Source organism: Mchenga conophoros, linkage group LG20 (assembly GCF_057382185.1).
Source record: "Mchenga conophoros isolate Kocher_MC1m ecotype Shallow Benthic linkage group LG20, M_conophoros_male_GT1.1, whole genome shotgun sequence".
Lineage (NCBI taxonomy): Eukaryota > Metazoa > Chordata > Actinopteri > Cichliformes > Cichlidae > Mchenga > Mchenga conophoros.
Genome location: NC_140545.1, coordinates 34,183,060 through 34,201,364, shown reverse-complemented (window position 1 = coordinate 34,201,364; position 18,305 = coordinate 34,183,060). Strand labels below are relative to the sequence as shown.

General features: G+C 40.3%; 1 protein-coding gene across 2 annotated transcripts in view; it reads left to right on the top strand.

Annotated features, from left to right (window-relative positions):
- plxna3 (plexin A3) overlaps nt 1-18,305 on the top strand; it is a 137,365-nt gene that overhangs the window by 61,830 nt on the left and 57,230 nt on the right. The gene's annotated exons all lie outside the window — the stretch shown is intronic.

Below are 18,305 nucleotides of genomic sequence, written 5' to 3'. Positions count from 1 at the left end.
TTCAGAGGACTGCATATCACCCGCATATGAGCATAGAAAGAAACTCCCTCAGACAGGCTCGGAAGAAAATCTCGGCCCTGTTCTTACTGATTTAAGGACCAGCTGGTGTTTTTGTTTTTATTGGCCATAAATTAGATTAGAGACAATTGGCAGTTGCTGTGGCAACCGAGAAATCATCCCTAAACTTCTCCCTCTGCCTCTTTTCTTTGGTAGCAGACATCCAGTCAGTAGGCACCCTAGATACATTTGATAACTTGGGATGAACCTGTAAAGGCACCAAAGCAGGTTTTTTAGGTTTTGTCAAGATAGTAAAGACAAAGAAAGCTCTGCTATGTCAGACTGTTTTCTGTGTATTAACAGAGCCGAATGCAGCGTTGCCCTTCACTAACCCCAGGAATGCACTGGACGTGGGTCTGGTCCAAACAGCGTGTTCCCCAGAGATCAAGATTACAAAAGATCATAATATGAATCTAAAATAATACATGAAATAACTTTATTTAGCTTGAGGTACAATGTTCAGCTTCTTTCAGATGAGATCAGAGTTTTTATACATATAAAACACAAAGTTTGGGAAGAAATACAATATCTAAACTCTAAACTGAAAACATGAAATCTAAAGAACTAACAAATTCAAGTTAACTTAAGATGTTGCAACAGGATGCCTGGTTGCAGTGCAGTCAGCTGTGGTCATGTTAAAGCTGCTGGTGTCAGGATGAGTGCCGTTTTTAATGCAAATGCAAATAATCGTCCTCACTTTGAGTTTCAGTTTGAACTTGAGCCTCCTCTGGACAACAGCCACTCTTCACTCATGCTGCTTTCCTTCTGCAAATAAACAAGAAAAGTCCAAATAAACAGACACATATTTTGGAGCAGGAGGATGTTTAGCTGCGGTGAAATTACATTTTTTTTATCCATCTCTCCTTTCATGTGTAGCTGTGCTGCCATCGTGTCTCAAAACACCTAAAAACTATTTAAAATTATAAATAACACAGCATCTCCTCCATTATTCACAGAGACCTTTAAAGACAACATTACCAGAGAAAAACAGGCCAAGAAAAGCCTGTCGAAACCAGCTCCGTTTTCCAATGAGCCTATTACCGTGCAGATAACTATCCCTGGATTACTAGGATACTAGGAAACGTGATTTTTCTCGGGCAAGTCGACCCTTTTATTCTGGTTTGTAGTCACAGAGCTACTGCATGACCACCACCACCTGCCCACCCTCTCTCTAATAGGCTCTAAATGGATCAAGGAAAACAGGCCAAGTCTGAAGCCTGGGCTCAGATTTATGTCTCCGCCTGGACGAGCTGCAGCTGTCAGAGGCCGGCCAGACACTCATAAATCGCCTCCTTCGCCTCAGGTTGTGTTTTTGTGCTAATGTGCAGTTGTTTGTCTGTTTATGTACCCCATATTTGTGTGTGTGTGGGGGGGGGGGCTTTATCCAGAATCCGATGTGCTTTGGTTTTCATAGAGGTGTAGCTCAACCGTCATGTGCGAGTTCTGCGATAGAGGAGGGTGGAGTTTGGCGAGCACGAATCAACGATATGTTAAAACATCAACTTACAGTATGAACCATCTCAGAGTGCTTCCAGATGTTCAAGTTAAAAGCAGATGTACGATCCACTTCTGTGATGAAGTTTAAACCTGCTGTCACTTGTTAAGTCTTTGGCTTTCGGCTGTTTTATACACTTATATAATTAGTTATATAACTTCTGTCACGGTAATTGCAAGTTTAAATCTTTCCACTGTTGGAAAATGTAATTTTTTTCTTTTAATATCTGAAAGTAGCTGTAGTTTCAGACGTTTCCACAGAGAAAGATCCACTTTCCTCATGGTAACTGATTATTATATAAATCAGTGGGCAGCTGGAACATTAACTTTAGAAATGCAACTGGCATATACCGCTCATAGTCTGCTCATTTCAGGCTCTATATTTATGTCCTGGAACTCCACTAGAGTAGCCCTGCATGATTCACAGCTTACAAGAAAAAGTTTAAGCCCCCCAGTTCCCCAGCCATTTAACTTTAAGGGCATCCTCCCTAAAAGGCTACTGTCTTCTGCTTGGCAGACAGCGGGAAGCCTACCAAAGGGCTGCACCAGTGTTTGTGAGCTGCTCTGCTTATATTTGGTGGGGATGCTGTGTCTGTAATAGATAAATATATAATGTTTGAAACAAGCAGAGAGAAATAAAACAGAAACATCAGAAAGAGTCAGAGTAGTCCAAACCCTGGGCTCTAATGACAGTGTTTTATATGACTTGTCGACAGTACATAGATAGATATGAAATATAATCTCAATGATTTAATGTAGATAATGACAAACATTCACTGTAAACAAAGATTTAAACATCCACATTTAAACAAAGAGGCTCATAAAAATGAGTTTTGTTTCAATAATACGTTATATTGTTATACACCTGATCTACAGATCACAGTGTGAGTATACAAACGCACAAAATCATCACCTGTACAGTGATTATATGCTGTGATTCAAAGACTTTGTCAAGATGTAGAAATAATTTCTTTATACTTTACAGAGGAGTAGTGCTGTTATCTCTGAAAGCTGTTCAGTCGGCTACAATGAAACCTTTACCAACACTGCTTATTTTATATCAGGGAAAAATGTTTTATATCATATATATCATATAGTTGATGTTATTAAACTAACATTTAAATGTTTAAATTGCTGTTGGGATCTTTGTGATAGTTAAGGTGACTTTTTATATAGACCAAGACGTTTAAAGTAATAATAATGTAATTTATTATGGTGCTGTAAGGAGTACAGAGAATAGGCGCAGTTTCTATGCTAAAATGTAAACCTTTAATGGTTTGGATTTACTACGTTGTCATGTGTCAATCAATGATCTTCTTCACTCCTGTTGGTTATCGTTTGAGTTGTACCCCTCCAAACTGAGATTAGTTTCACTCTGTATCACTTTTATGATGCTAACAGTAATTTTATGTCATACAGATCACAGAATTACAGTCTTTGAGACCCTTTAGCATGCTAGCTTTCATAGAGATTGGCTTTTAGGATTGTTAGCACAACATGTTAGGCTGCTTTATCCTTTCTGAAGTCACAGAGTGAAAAGACCCATAAAGTATATACACATCAGCGCTATGCTGGAAATTTAGTGTTATTAGTTTTTCACTTTTCCTTTCCTTCGGTGTAGAGATGTAGCTATAATTTTTTTTATAGGAAATAACTGCAAAACTAGTGTTGTTAGCTTACTGTAATTAGTTTAAGCTATTTTGTAGCTGTGCAAGTTGGAGGAGACAGCGGTCCACTAAAAGCAGCTGGTGTTTGTTTCTGCTTTCTGAGGAGGGAAAAAAACCTGTTGATGGCATGTGCCCACATGCTAATTAGATGCTATATTTTTACACATATGGAGTCCATTTGTAGGAATAAATCACCACATGTCAGTGTGAAATTTGACCTGTTTTTGACTGTTTTTTTGCTATAATGTGAAAACACGTGGGCCTGTTTGGGAGCCCATATTATAGCAGAAAAAATGAAAGCCATGGTAGGAGCAAGACCAGCCATTAAAAGTATCAAAATTGGTCCCTTTTAAGGTTTTAAAGTGGATTTATGTCCATTTACTCACGACAGACATTAGAGATATTTGTTTGTTTAGTTAAATTAGTTCCATTAAAAGTTGTAGAAGCATCAGTTAGCTGGGCCTATTTTTAACGGACTCGTGGACGTACTGATACTTCAGATACTACATGAGATCACTGTGATACCAAAGAAAACTTCAAGTTTTTTTCCTCTTATTTCTATGTAGATTTATGGAGGTGTGTTCTGGAGAGATGTCAGAGATAATTATAGCCCCGGAAGCCGTTTGCCACGCTGAATCTAAAAATATATGTTTCGTGTGTGAGATTGAGCTGCGACTCTGAGAGGGGGGAGGATTTCTGACTCAGATCTGCTTTGAGCAGGTCTCTGCTTTGATTTGTAAGCTCCACAGACAGAACAGAGCTTCCCCTGAATGTCATGTATGTTGCTGAGTTTTTCGGTCAATTTACTTGCATTTACAGCAGCTTAATCTCGCCTGAAAGGGACACAAAACCCAGTGCGTGAGACATTTCTGTAGGCGACAGGGCGGAGGTGGAGGGTCTTTGTCTCGTAATCCGTCCTTGTAAGTGTGTCGGCTGTTAGTGTCGGTGTGTCGCGGCGCTAACGGGTTTGAACCTGACACAGAGCACAGTAATGATTTACTTTGTTTACCTAACTGTTTGACCCCCCCCCCCCCCCCTCCCCTCCCGAGTGTGAGTGTGTGTGTGTGTGGGTGGGTGTGTGTGCGTATGTTTAAGGCAGTATCCAGGCCTTTTTCCTGCGCCATGTGTGTTTCTTGTAATTATTTAATGCAGTGACTTGCAACACTCTCTTTTTCCCCCTGTTGTAGCTGCCATAGTAATAAATGCAGGTGTTTAGGAGGCACCTCTAAACACCTGGGACCGCTTTGGGTGTGTGTGCATGTTCTTACACATGTGTCTTTTTGAGGACTGCATTTATTTATAGACCTTGTGAGGACATTTGTGAAAAGTGAGGACATTTTTTGCTAAACAGACCCATAAATTGTGGATTAATTTTGTGACTTTGTGTCCTCGCAGGTTGATAAATGAATCACTGATAAATAAATTTCATGAAAAAAAAACCCCACACAGTTTATCACAGCTGTGTGTGTGTGTGCCTCACCTTGGGGAATGACTTCATCTCTACCTCGCTTTTCTTTTTATCTCTCTGCCTTCATGACTGTCCTCCTCACCCCTCCTCTCTCTCTCTCTCTCTCTCTCTCTCTCAATTTTGCCCCCCCCCCCCTCTCTCTCTCTCTCACGTTATTGACTGTGTTTTAGAGCAAAATCCATAAAGTTTGTCCCAAAGGGCACGTTTTAGTGTGACGTCACGAACAGACACAGTAAACCAGTGTGTGTGTGGTCTGAGTGAAAAAAGCCTGTGAGTTATTCTTTGTGTGTGTGTGTGTGTGTGTGTGTGTGTGTGTGTGTGTGTGTGTGCGCTGCCCCACCCAGGCTAAATCTGAGCACGGTTAGACTCCTGAATAACACATATTTTTACACGCTGTACAGTATCAGTCACTTAGTTTGAATCTCATTATCTCGCAGTTTGGGGACCCGGGTTTCTTTTGGGGACAAAAAGTCCTGAAAAGGAAAGCTTTGAGTTGGAAGCCTTGGTTTCATGTTGGGAAGGTCTCTGTAGTGATGGAAACGCAGCTCTCTCTATCTGTGTTTGTGTGACCTTTGATGTTGCAGCTAGCAAAGCAAGTCATTAATTAACGTCTTTCCTAATTGGAGGAAAATGAATAAGTAATATTAATGTCTTGGTTTGATGTTTCCACTGAAACAGTTTCCTTATGTTTCATCACCCTGAATCCATGGACAGACATATTTAGCTCAGTCTTACCTGAATCCATACTAACAAGCTCTGGGTCTTGTGTCTCGTCAGAGTGAACAGCTAACATCTTTCATTACCACAGAGACATCCATGAACCGAACTGGTGTCCTCCCAGTGTAATCTAGGGATAGTAATTGATCTATATAGGCATTTTAGCCTGGTATGTGGTGGCTGACTCCAAAAAGAGTCGGCCACTGCAGATTCCCATGTTAAATATTCAGCTTTACATCATAAAAAATATTTACAGCTCCACACAAAATAAACCATTGGCCTAATCAACAGTTTTTCCTTTCATAATCACTCTGAGATTTTTTTTTAAAATAACTCATCCACCTGGATAATTGCATTAGGAGTGTTGGATCTTTGACCGACATATCCCAATTAGCTTCAATGGCCTCAGCCATTACTCTGAATCATGAAACTAGGACGACGGCTTCACTGTGAGAGTGCCGTTGGAGTCTTTTAGAGCATTTTATCTGAATATATTACAGCTTGATGGTGAACACACCATCCAAAAAACATCGTCATTCCCTTTTGCTGAGTTAAATTCTCGTAACAAGTCTGCTAATCATCTAATTCCCCGTCATATAATCCTGTGCAATGTGCATGTATAGTTTGTGTATGCTGCTAGCTAACCAAGTTTATTAGTGAAAAATGAACACTCCACTCGTTCATGAAATAATGCTTTTGGTTTGAATAAACCAGCATTGCAGTAGCCAAAACACTAATGCTGAACCTCAACATGCATCATAGTAGTAGTAGAATCCAGCCGGCTACCATCAGTCCAACAAACAACAATTGCGGATATATTTGGATAACTTGTTACTGAATACTGACAGTGGTCTTTGTGCAGACAACATGTCCTCACAATGTCTAAAAGACCAGAGACTTAAAAACAAAAACAAAGCTAAACTCCTTTATGGTTGCAGTTTTAATTTAAATCGTGTGATTTTCAAAGTAAATTTTGACTGGGATGGTCTTTATGTTTATTCTTCATTAATATTAAGAGACTACAGCCCATGAATACAGCTTATTAAATTATAACTTACACTGCCTCTCAGATAAAAGATAAATGAAGCTGCATGCAGAATAAAATGTTGGACAGTATTCCACGTTGTTTAAAACACATTTCTTTTCGTTGCTTTCAGATTCAGCTATTATTCATCATTTATATTAATAAGTTTTTGATGTAAACATCTAATTGTTGGTTTTTGGTAGAAATGTTGTCAAAGTTTTAAAAGAACCAGAGAGTGAAAGTGACACTTTTATCAGTCTCTGATAAAGCAAACTGAGCTGATAACACACGCAGTCAGAATGGACAGCAGCAAATACTGCGTCCATGTGAACAAGCAGACGATTACTGCTGAGCAAACACAGACGCTCAGCTGGACCGGGCCTCGGAGCTGGATGATGGACAGATGCACAGCAGCAGGTGGATGGCACAAGCTGAACATTTGTCTTTGTGAGGACCGCTGTGAGTTTTAGACATTGTGAGGACATGTTGTCCTTCGTCTGGGACCTTGGGCCTCATTTGACATCCAGTGTTGTTTAGAGGGTAAATGTGAAACTCTGGTGCAGAGTACGTAAAAGAAATTCTGACCTGGATTAATTTATTTGTGGACATGAGAGAGCAATGAGAGCTAAATCAGTACATATACAATCAGGATTTTCTTTTGATTGCTTGTTTTAAATGGATAAATATTTACAGCAGCGTCTAAAGAAGTAAATATTATCAGAAAATGTCTTGTCGAGTTTTGTTGCAAGACCAAAAAGAGATAAATCCCAGTGGAGGATCCTATTACTTTTTATTTTTCATCAATAAATAAGAAACCAGAGCTGTACAAATACTTAGAAACTTTTGGTTTGGATTTTTTTTTTCCCAGCATAAAGTAAAAACAAGCTAAAAACCGAAGAGTTTTTATTTTCATATCTACAAACTGACTACTTTTGGCTTTGGGGAGGCTTTTTTTAAATTTTTGGAGCATATTTAGTATTTATGTTTGTTTTAAGGGTTTGACTTGGACTCCAGGTCGGGGACCAGAGAATGTCTGATGTTAATAGCGGTCCTCACAAAGATGTATGCCATCAGGTTCTTTGATGTGTCGTTTACATTCCTGTGCGATCTGCTCTGTGTCACACAGAGACGCAAACTCGCTAAACTCTAAACACTCTGCAGCTCTGTCGTCTGTCCTGTGTCTTTATCTGTAAAACATACCTGATACATTGGAAGATTTCCAAATCCGGTTCAGATTTGTCCTCGATGAAGTTAACAGAATGTCTTGATGCATGCTCAGTCATCCAGGTAAGTCAATCCCAAAAGGTTGATTCTGTTCATCTGGACGTAGCGGAAAATGTTTCGTCATTCATCCAAGTGACTTCTTCAGTCTCAGCTGACCGCAGGTTTCCAACTTATAAACAGTACATTTGCATCATGACTGAAACCAGCACCACTGAAGCCCACTTGTGCAAATGTACTGTTTATACGTTTGGGGAAACCTGCAGTCAGCTGAGACTGAAGAAGTCACTTGGATGAATGACGAAACATTTTCCGCTACGTCCAGATGAACAGAATCAACCTTTTGGGAAGTTAACTGAAATTCAGATGACAAAGAAAACTTCAACATAGACGTTCAGACTTGGATGACTTGATGATCAATGTTAACTGGAGGCTTTGACTTGAATTGTTCAGTATGATAGATAAAGTAAGTTGCATGCAGAAGAAAGACTTAATGGAGATGATTAGCTTAGTTCCATTTTAGTTGTGGACACACAACCGAGGTAAATTAGCAGATTTGTTTTTAGTTATTCTTTCTCTGTAGGGGTCTGAGGTGATTACATCAAGAGATTTTGTTCTGAGGTTTTTGTATTGTGTATGGATTTTTGTACTCTCAGGGTTAGATGTTGTCACATGTCCGATGCCACTTCTGGTTTGGATTTGGACACTTTGCACCTGTGTGTTTACCAACCTGCTGTTAAATATTCAGTACGTTTTAGCAGGTTTTTAGGATAAAATGGAAAATGCACACTGCAGAAACTCAAAATCTTACCAAGTATATTTGTCTTATTTCTAGTTAAAAAAAAATTACACTTAAAACATTATAACATTTCAGTGAGATATAGGAGCTTGTTTTTAGACAGTGCATCTTGCATCTTGGAGACTTTTCACTTGTTCCATGTAGTGCAGCGTACGTTTGACTTAAAGCAGTCACTGCCTCTCCAGTGGCCTACAGTCCTTTAGGTCATCAATCAGCTGTTACATAAACATTTAGTCAGAAATGATCAAACTTCATTTTAGGTGTAGAGATATCTCAAAAGCAAATGTTCATATATATACTTTTCCTGAGTTAACGTTACTTGGTAGTAACAGACCAAATGAGCTGCATATACAACAAACAGTTGGACTTTAAATTGCCAGATATCCAGTGGCAGTTCTGACTTGGATCCTTCCCCCCGCTGCTGCTTCTCACTCCCACCCCCTTTTCTTTTTTTTGCTTTTGCATCATCTCTTTCTCTCCTTGCTACCAGCTGCCCTACATATTGAAGGATAGATATCGTTGCATCACCACAGGCAACAGAAAAAATATCACACACACTGCAGAAAAACACGGTGCGCACACACATGCCGTCGTACCATGCACGCGCACAGAGGTGGATTAATTATTATTCGGTTGCCAGGGAGATGATGGAAGAATGAGCAAATCTGTCAGCTCCCCAAAGAGACTGAAGACTCTTCACACTTCATCCTCTCTCTCTCTGTTTATTTCATTCTTCCACTCAATCCAGGAGACTTGCGGGTGGGGGAGGGGATATACGCGGGTATATTATCTGTTATAGCATGTGTAATTGTTACCATGGCAAAGATAATGCAGGCTTAAAGGGGAGAGCGCTTTTGGGCCCTCACGGGTTTGTTGCTGTGCTAGTTTCCATCATTTCTTGAACAATGAGTTGATTAAAACTAACAGTCGGTGACTAGTTGTTGTTTTCAAGCTCTGCAGAAAAGTAAAGATATAGGAGCGATAAATCAGATGATGTTTAAAGATGATGTTGGTTGAAATACAAACTGTGATTTGTGTGAGAGGCAGACAGAGCTGAGTTTAACCTGCAGTGGAAGCTTTGACTTGACTTTTTCTAATAAGATGACAAACTGAGCCGAGTCCAAACCTTAAACTTTGTACTTGAACGTTAACCTAACGTTCCCTCTGCATGCACCATTAATCACGTATAATCTCAGGCAAATTAAAAACTACTACACCTATTAGGACTGTTCCCCCCGGACACTCTGGGATTTGTTCTCTTTGGAAGTACATTTTTAACAGCCGCTAAGGTTGATTAACGCTTTGATGCACGAGTGACTGGACCCTACACTCGTCATTACTTGGATCTGAAATCTTCTCGTCTTTGGTTCGGCCTTTCAGCTCTTTTCCTTCTGGCTTTTGTCAACCCACACCTTTCCGTTGCTTCGTTGATCCGGGTTTGCAGTTGGGAACCACCTTCCAGTCACCTTCTCATATGTGGTGTAGCTTTGAGAGCTCAGTGAGGAAAGCTCGTCATGCAGTGGTGATACCAAACTGTTACAAAGCATAACAATAGGATCTGCTGTGAACAGATAAACAGAGTTTGGGCTTTGGACTAGCATGTGGTGCATGTAAAACTGATGGAAACTTAAAAATCCACTGAACTTCCAAAGGATCTTATAAATAACTTCCATCAGAAATGTGCTAATTTAAGTTTTCTGTGCATTAGTTGCAGCTAATTTTGTTGCTTACTGAGGAAATATGATTTTAAGACTCACGGAAAAAAATAATCCAGTGTGTGTGTGTGTGTGTGTGTGTGTGTGTGTGTGTGTGCCTGAGGGCTTAAAACCATCAGTTGGAGGTCTTACTATTATTTGCTGTGTGTGTGTGTGTGTGTTGGGGGATGGGGGAGGAACTAATGAGCTTAAGTGCCTCCCCTGTGCCTGTTTCACCCTTCGCTGCTCTTCCTCCTCCTCTTCCTCCCTCAGGGCGCGATGGCTGACTGAACAATGTTTAGTGTCCGTCTGAAGGAGCTAAATGGATACGATGGCCCTCCTTCACACACTCACGCTGTCTCCTCCTCTTGTCTGATCTCAGGTCAGAAGAATGAGGCGACAACATGATTATTTTCCATCTGAAATTGAGTTTCAATACTTTTCGTGGTCATTCGTACACCGGCTGGAAGGCGTGATCGGCCCCACTCGGTCTAAAGAGACACTTTGATGGTCCTAACGCTCTGCTATCTTGTTGGAGGTGCTAATGAGCAGCTTAATTGTTTTCTGACGGAATAATAAAAGATGCCACCATTTTTTCTCATTTTAGTGCTGGTGTCTTTCCACGCTGTAACGGGCAGTAACTCCAGTCAGGCTTAAATCAACAGATTTCCAATAGAAGTTCTGACTGGTTTAGTAAATAGCCTCCATAGAACAGAAAGGCCTTTCTGAGTGTTATATTACAAGATTTTTCAAATGTAATATGTATAATTTATGTTCCTGTTGAGGATGTCATATTATTCCCAGATTAGTTTTTAGGAAAATCACTGAACAGAGTATTCATACTATAGATGAGGTCAAATGATTAGAAGGGCTTAAATTAGCTGATTTTTAAAAGAAATTAGAAGAATTAAAAAAGCAGCTCCACATGCAGATCATCCATCCTCTTCAGGGCCGCGGGGGGCTGGAGCCTATCCCAGCTGTCTGTGGAGACGGGGTACACCCTGGACAGGACGCCAGACTGTAGCAGGGTTAACATAGAAGCAGACAGCCATTCACACCCATGGGCAGTTTAGAGTTACTAATTAACCTAACCCCACTAAGTGCATGCAGGAGTACCCGTAGAGAACCCGTGTAAACACCGGGAGTACATGCAAACTTCACACAGATGGTGGATTTGAACTCAGGACCCTTTTGCTGTGGAGCAACAGTACTAACCACTGTGCTGCCCTACATGCAAATCAGTCTGAGGTAAATCAGGAGATCGGTCTTGGATGTCTTTTACTTCACAAAGTAAACCTAGCCTGAATCAAGCCACAGACGTTAAACTAGAACCTAAACTCAGACTATTTCTAAGAGGAATTTAATTTGCAGAATTTGTACCAATAATATAGAAAATGATGTCTAATTTTCCAACGTTGCGGAGAATCCCAGACACACACACTTTGTGTGACAGACCGAACGGCAGAAACTGTTTCCGATGCAGCAGTCCGGTCTAAGCGAGCAAACTCAACGCTGAAGCGCTCTGTTATCGGGTGCTTCAGTTTCAAAGCAGAGCTTGAGCAAAACATGATTTTCAAATTTGTCCACATTAGTGAGAACACAGGCTGAAAGGAGAGTCTGCAGCGGAGAAGCAGCAGCAGCTGAATGAAACTTGAGCGTAGCATGCTAACAGACCTGCTGCATGTTTTTGTGTGTCTGTGTGTGCGTGCTGTAGGGAAAGTAGTGCAGGTGTTGAGTTTCAGGGTGCTATAATGTGTTTGTGAATGAAAGAGAGAGGCAGACAGATTGAATGAGAGCTGAATGAGTCTGTTAACAGACACTAATGAGTCTGACAGAACGAGGCTGCCTTTAGAAAGACGCTGAATTCAAGGTCTCTACCAAAATAAAACACACATGCCAGAAAGGTGACACATCAAGAGAAGGAAAAATGTTTGTGTTTTTAATGAAGCGAAAGAAATGCCACGAGTGTCTGTGAAGAGGAAAACTCAACGCTAGTCTGTGCAGGTTTAACTGTTTTCTTTTTCTTTTTAATACAAGACAGATAAATACTTTATTCATCACGACTCCAGTGAGATTTCATATTATCAACACGAGTTAATTTAGTGGTTTTTTGCATGATTTTAAATCTTACATCAAAAAATTTCAATGAAAGTCTCACACAAGTTTGTGTAAAACTGGGTCAAAGGATGATCAAATGATCGACAATTTTAAAAAAAAAAATAAGAAAGAAACAACGTCAGGGTTAAAGCTGCACTAACACAAACAATACAACACCACAACAACCTCTCTCATCTGACTCAGAAACAGCATCAGACTGAGCTGCAGACACACAATCACAGGAATAACACATCTAAATGTTTCTACAGGAGCCCTCAGGACTGCCAGTCGATGTGGCTCCATGTTTAAAGCTTTAAATCCATAAACAGCACAAACTTTTACTGACTCTCAGTGCGATCTAAACTGTTTCTGAGAGTTTAAAAAATAGTTGACAGTTGTTTTTTACTACTTATGTGCTTAGTTACACACAGAGAGACACACAATTCCCATTGTGGTCATTAAACTCTAGAAATGTTGCCGTAATGACCGAGATGATATAAAAAGATGAACGTAGCCACCACGATGTCACTCTGCTGCCTTGTGCAAAAACAAGCTGCATCTATAAACAGCATGGCTGAAACCCACACACACACATCCTGACTAATTATGCTGAGTTACACACTCATAAAATACTAGAATTTCACTCACTAAAAGCGGAGCTTCTTGGATGGCCTGCTTCATAAAGCAGATCATAATCTTAGTTAGATAATACATGAAAACGTGTCTCCGGAGCCACAAACACGGTTAAAAAGTTACAGTTTAATGATACCAGGATACCAGCTGCCACGCCCCGACTCATGTGACTCGTGAAAGATAAATAATCCAAAGGACACAAAACAACAAACACAAAAGTTCGACATTTTAACATGGGAACCTATTGGGACTGACTCACTTTTGGAGGCAGCCTCAAGTGGCCATCCTAGGAACTGGTTTTATTTTGTTGTATTTATCCGCAAAACCTTAAAGGCCGGTCCCTGAATGTATTGTTGGGGACCGCTGGATGGAAACTGATTCTGACGTATAGTCAATGCTATCAGCCTTTAAATTAGAGCCATGATGTTGGTGGGAGGATGCAGTCAAAATTGGATCTGCTGCTGATAACACTGTTTTAAAAATGAACTAAAGAAAAATGTGCACATAGGAATAAAGCTGCCATCATACTGTCAGCTTTCACTGGAAGCTCTATGTCACATATAGCAATAGAGTTGAACTATAAACCTCCAGAAACATAAATACACACTGTACACACACACAGCGTATTGGATGCAGTAACAATAATTGTTTTTAAATGATGATTTTAAAGCAAATGAATGGATCTGTGGAAACAGAGTTAACATGAAGTCAACAGACTTCCAAGAGGAACTTTTGCAATATCTAAATAAACAGGGGAAAAAAATTAATCGTATGATTTTAAAATGAAGTTCTGTCATGAATTTATAAAAGCTTTATGTGGTCCTGTGTGTTTGTGTGTGCAGCTGTAAATGCACACGCTCAGAGTCGGTATTATCAGTAATAGAGTCGGTTTATCGCAGATGAACCGGCAGCTTTACTCTGTCTCCCTGCCTCACCATCGGGCTGGACCACACGTTTAATACTTATTTCACACACACACACTGATACACACACACGGAGGTATTGCATTACAACGGAATTTCAGGCAGCTGGCTGCAGGCCGTGTGTGTGTGTGTGTGTGTGTGTGTGTGTGTGTGTGTGTTTGGTATCTGGTTTCCACCATTCGCTGACCAACTAAGCAGAATAAACAGTGAAAATGAAAAATTGTGTGCGTTTAACAAACTGAAACGGCAGCGAGCGGCATCAGAGACACCAGGAGGAAGAGCACACGAGAGTTTAATCAGCATATTTTCCAATGGAAGAAACAAAATGCAGAGTGAGAAATGGACGTCCTGACTCGGATTGTGTTGGTTAATAATTCACTGGCTGCAGACAGGCTTGCAGAAGGATGTGAAATCAGCAGGTTTTCTGTGGCAGTTCTGACTTGGATGTTTTTCCTTCTTTTCCGTACAGGCTGGAGTTTCAGTGTCGTAGTTTCCAAAAATCAGGATGGCTCGAACTGCGTTTCAGCCACAAAGACAAACAGAACCCAATCACACTGCAGTGATTAAATGGTGATCAGCGTCTGTTAAATAAGAAAGTTTCCAGTGGGAGTTGTGAATTAGATCCTTTGGAGGGAAAGAAAAGCAGAGAAGAAAGACGGAAGAAAATGATTTCTCGTGGAAATTCTGACTGTGAGTTGTTTAGAGGACAGTCCTGTTTGCATTTCCTTGAATTAAACATTTAAGGAAATGCAACATTTAACGGTCCTTTAGAGAAACAGAAAGAAATCCCTAAAAGTCAATTTTCCCGTTTCTGCCTGATGTTGTTTTTTATGAAAGAGTGAAACACAAAGACAGTTGAACACTGTAGTGTCTGTTAGTTCTGCCAGTTTCCCTCGAGAGTTCTCCATTTGATAGCACCTGATGGATTAATTACTACATTTCTAATGGAAGTTCTGATTTACGTTCTGGGGGGAAAAAATCAGACATCTTTCTGTTCGATTGCTTTAAATCAGCGAGTTTTGAATTGGAGAAGCTTTGTGCTGAAGAAAGCCTTGATGGCAGTTTAAGTTCTGACTAAAGTGGAAAGTTTAGACATTCATCGAGTCAAAAGGGCTTGAAGACAAACGTGAGTTGGATTGAGCTTTAACCTCCTAGGACCTGGCGTCCACATATGTGGACATCATCACATTTTGGGTTGTCTAGACCAAAATACAACATTTTGCTCTACAAGGGCCTGATATCCACTTACGAGGATGTTATACTCCGAAATTTACAACACGTCCTCATATGTGGCTCTCATTTTTCTCAGAAACAAAAATCAGGTAAAAAATCAGTTAATTCTTTGTTTTTACATTCATCAGGACCCAATCAGCCCAAATAGCAAAGAGAAAATAAAAATGCGTCACATGAAAGAGTTCAGGTCTTAGGAGGTTAATACGAAAGTTTTCATTGCAAAGATTCACAGCTGGAGTTTGGATCATTAAAAAAAAGAGTTGATGAGCGTTACATAAGCAATGTTTAATAGAAGTTTTGAACTGGATAAGCTTTGCGCAGCAGAAAGCTTTGATGATGGTGAAATCTGCATCTGCCTGTTAGAAGTTCTGACTTTGGGAACGTTTAAAAAAAAAAGAGAAAACGGCTCGTCCTGGAAAAAAAATGACACGAGCAAATTTCCAGTGGGAGTCCTGATAGTGATTATGTTACTAAACAGTGTGCGCGTTCCACAGGAATAAAAGCACTCGACGACAGTTCTGACTTGGACTGATGGATTTTAATAAAGAAATTACACTTGATACAGAGATTTACAGCTGAAGTTTTAAATCAGCAGTTTTCCAAAAGACGTTCAAGGATGAAACAAACCAAGAGCTTGGTTCATTAAAGAAACAAACAGACTTGTTATATCACGGTTTCCTGATTCAGAGTTTTGAATCGTATACATTTTGCACTGAAGATCGACTCGGCGACGGTTAAATTAGTATCTTTTCTAATGGAAGTTGTGACTTGCATCTGAAATCAGGTGGAAACAGCTGCTGCTGGGCGTTAAAGCCGAATCTAATTGGATATGTGATTCAGAGCTCAGCTGGACATTCGAGTTTGTTCTCGTCACATGATCCTGTCGGTTAATGAAACTCGGAAGGAGTGCGTCTGTCAGCGCGCACACACACACACACACAAACACACACATTCGTTTCCCGAGACTTGCTCAATCCACAAACTTCACAGTGAAAGTTAACGATTTATCTTAATGGCACTTTTTCTGTCGAGTCCCCACAACGTGAGTAATGCTCATCGCCGAAGCACACCCCGGGGCAACACAATACGACAGACGGATTGTGTCTCTGGGCGAGAGGTCAAAGGTCAGAGCGAGGCTGTGTGGGTGAGATCGCGACCTCGGGCTGTGCTCAGAACAAAGCAGGTGTTGACGGTTTGAATCCAGCCGGGAGTCACGAGTCAAAGGTCACTTCCTCTGTCGCTCTGTCACTCCCCCGTCACGTCTTCTTCTCCTCTTTCTCTGTTTCTCTTTCATCTTCTCCTGTTTACTTCTTTTCTTCCTCATCTTAATTTTCAGTCTCTCAGATTTACGATTGCTGCTCGTTGACGTTTTTCATTGGTCGATGTCACGTTTGCTCCAGCTAAGAAAAAGGCTGTTTCGGAAAATAAGGCAAAAATTTGACTTTTGATGTGTTTTGTGGAAAAGGCTGAAAGATTCAGGATCATGTTCGCCTTTCTTGGCACGAGACTGGAAACTGGTGGAAACCAAACTGGTGGCCACATCCCCAGAGACCAGCTCCACCACCACCTCTGATTCCTACGGCGAGCACAGCCACAAAAGTCCCATTTTGGAATTTGCTGTTTTTTGTTAGTTTCTTGTTTTCTGGTAAAAACTCACCTGAGAAAATGAAATTCAAAGATTTTTCTGAAACAGGTCGGTGTTTGTGTGGAATGTGTCAATTCATTTTTCTATAGATTACACCTTTAAATTCTATTTTACAGCACGTGTGTGTGTGTGTGTGTGTGTGTGTGTGTGTGTGTGTGTGCGTGCGTGAGAGAGAAATTTGTGTTAGGTCTCTGTCTGCTGCAGTGTCCTACTTTAACGTCTCCTCCCTCACTCTGCTATGAGTGTGTGTGTGTGTGTGTGTGTGTGTGTGTGTGTGTGTGTGTGTGTGAGAGAGAGAAAATCGGTGTGTTTCTGTAAAACAGGATTGTGCAAGTGTGTATTTGGTTGTGAGTCAGACCTGCTGCCTGTGTGTGTGTGTGCAGCTCGTCAGCTCTAATTAAGCTCGGCCTCTTAACGAGCAGACAGCTAATTAACACACTAGGAGAAGCACACACACATTTGTCCTTCATAACACGCTCTGGTTTCTTCATCGTTTTTGTTGCTATCTTTCTTCTTTCCTTCTTTATTCCCTACCTTTGCACCCTTAAATCCTTATGTCTTCCTTTTTTGTGTGGTTTACTCTTTATTTAACTTTTGTCCCTGCCTCCTCATTCATTTCCTTGAATCTTTCCACTTACTTCCCTCCTGTTTTCATTCCTTTTCTTTTCTCTATATTTTTGTGTTTTTCTTCACTTGTTCCCTTCCTTCGTTCGTTCCTGTTTTATTTCCCTTTCTTTCTCCTCACTTCCTTTCCTTACCTTGAACTCCCCTCAGATCTTATTTCTCGTCTGTTCTGTGATTTTAATTGTCGCTTTTGTAATTTTCCATTTTCTTTCCTTCTCTTTTTCTCTCATATAATTTTTTCCCCCTTCTCATTTTCTCCTTTTTTTTATCCCCGTTTCCTCCCCCTCTCTCTTTCCCCTCTCCCACTTTTACCCCCCTCTTCCTCCTCTTCCTCTGTGGTGTTTTTCTGGGTCAGACAGAGGGAGGGAGGCGGGAAGGTTTGGGGAGATTTGGGGAATCTTATTTTAGTCGCTCCACATTTTCGAGCAGTGTGTTTGTCTCCTCATCAGCCCTCTGCTGTATTTAACTTTACATGCTCACCATCATCATCACCATCATCTTCATCTTCATCATCATCATCATCATCTCTATTCAGTGAAATCTAATCCCATTATTCGCTTTTATATCTGTGAAATGGCAGCTTTTTTTTTTACATGGTGCTATGAAACAGTTCAACACTTTGCATTAAGTGTGAGCCACCCTCACAGTTGCCGGGCAGATTTCTGTGGATATTCAGTCACCAGAGCATGAAGCCCAATGAAAAAATTCTTGTTGCATTTGAATCTGTGAATTTCCAGTTGAAGTTCTAAACAAAAGGAAAAATATAAAAAAATAAATAGACAGATTTTTATTTCACGCGTTCGGTATATGGAAAATATTTGGAACTGATGAAACTGCAAATTTCTAGTTGAAGTTTAGCTTTAGATTATAGATTTTCCAATAAATTATAGAAATAATATTTCTTTAAAGGAAAAAATGATTAAATTTGGTTTGTAATTGATGTTGTTTTGGATTTAAAAGCATCTCCACTTTAATTCTGTAATTAAGAGTTAACTCAGATTTTCAGTGG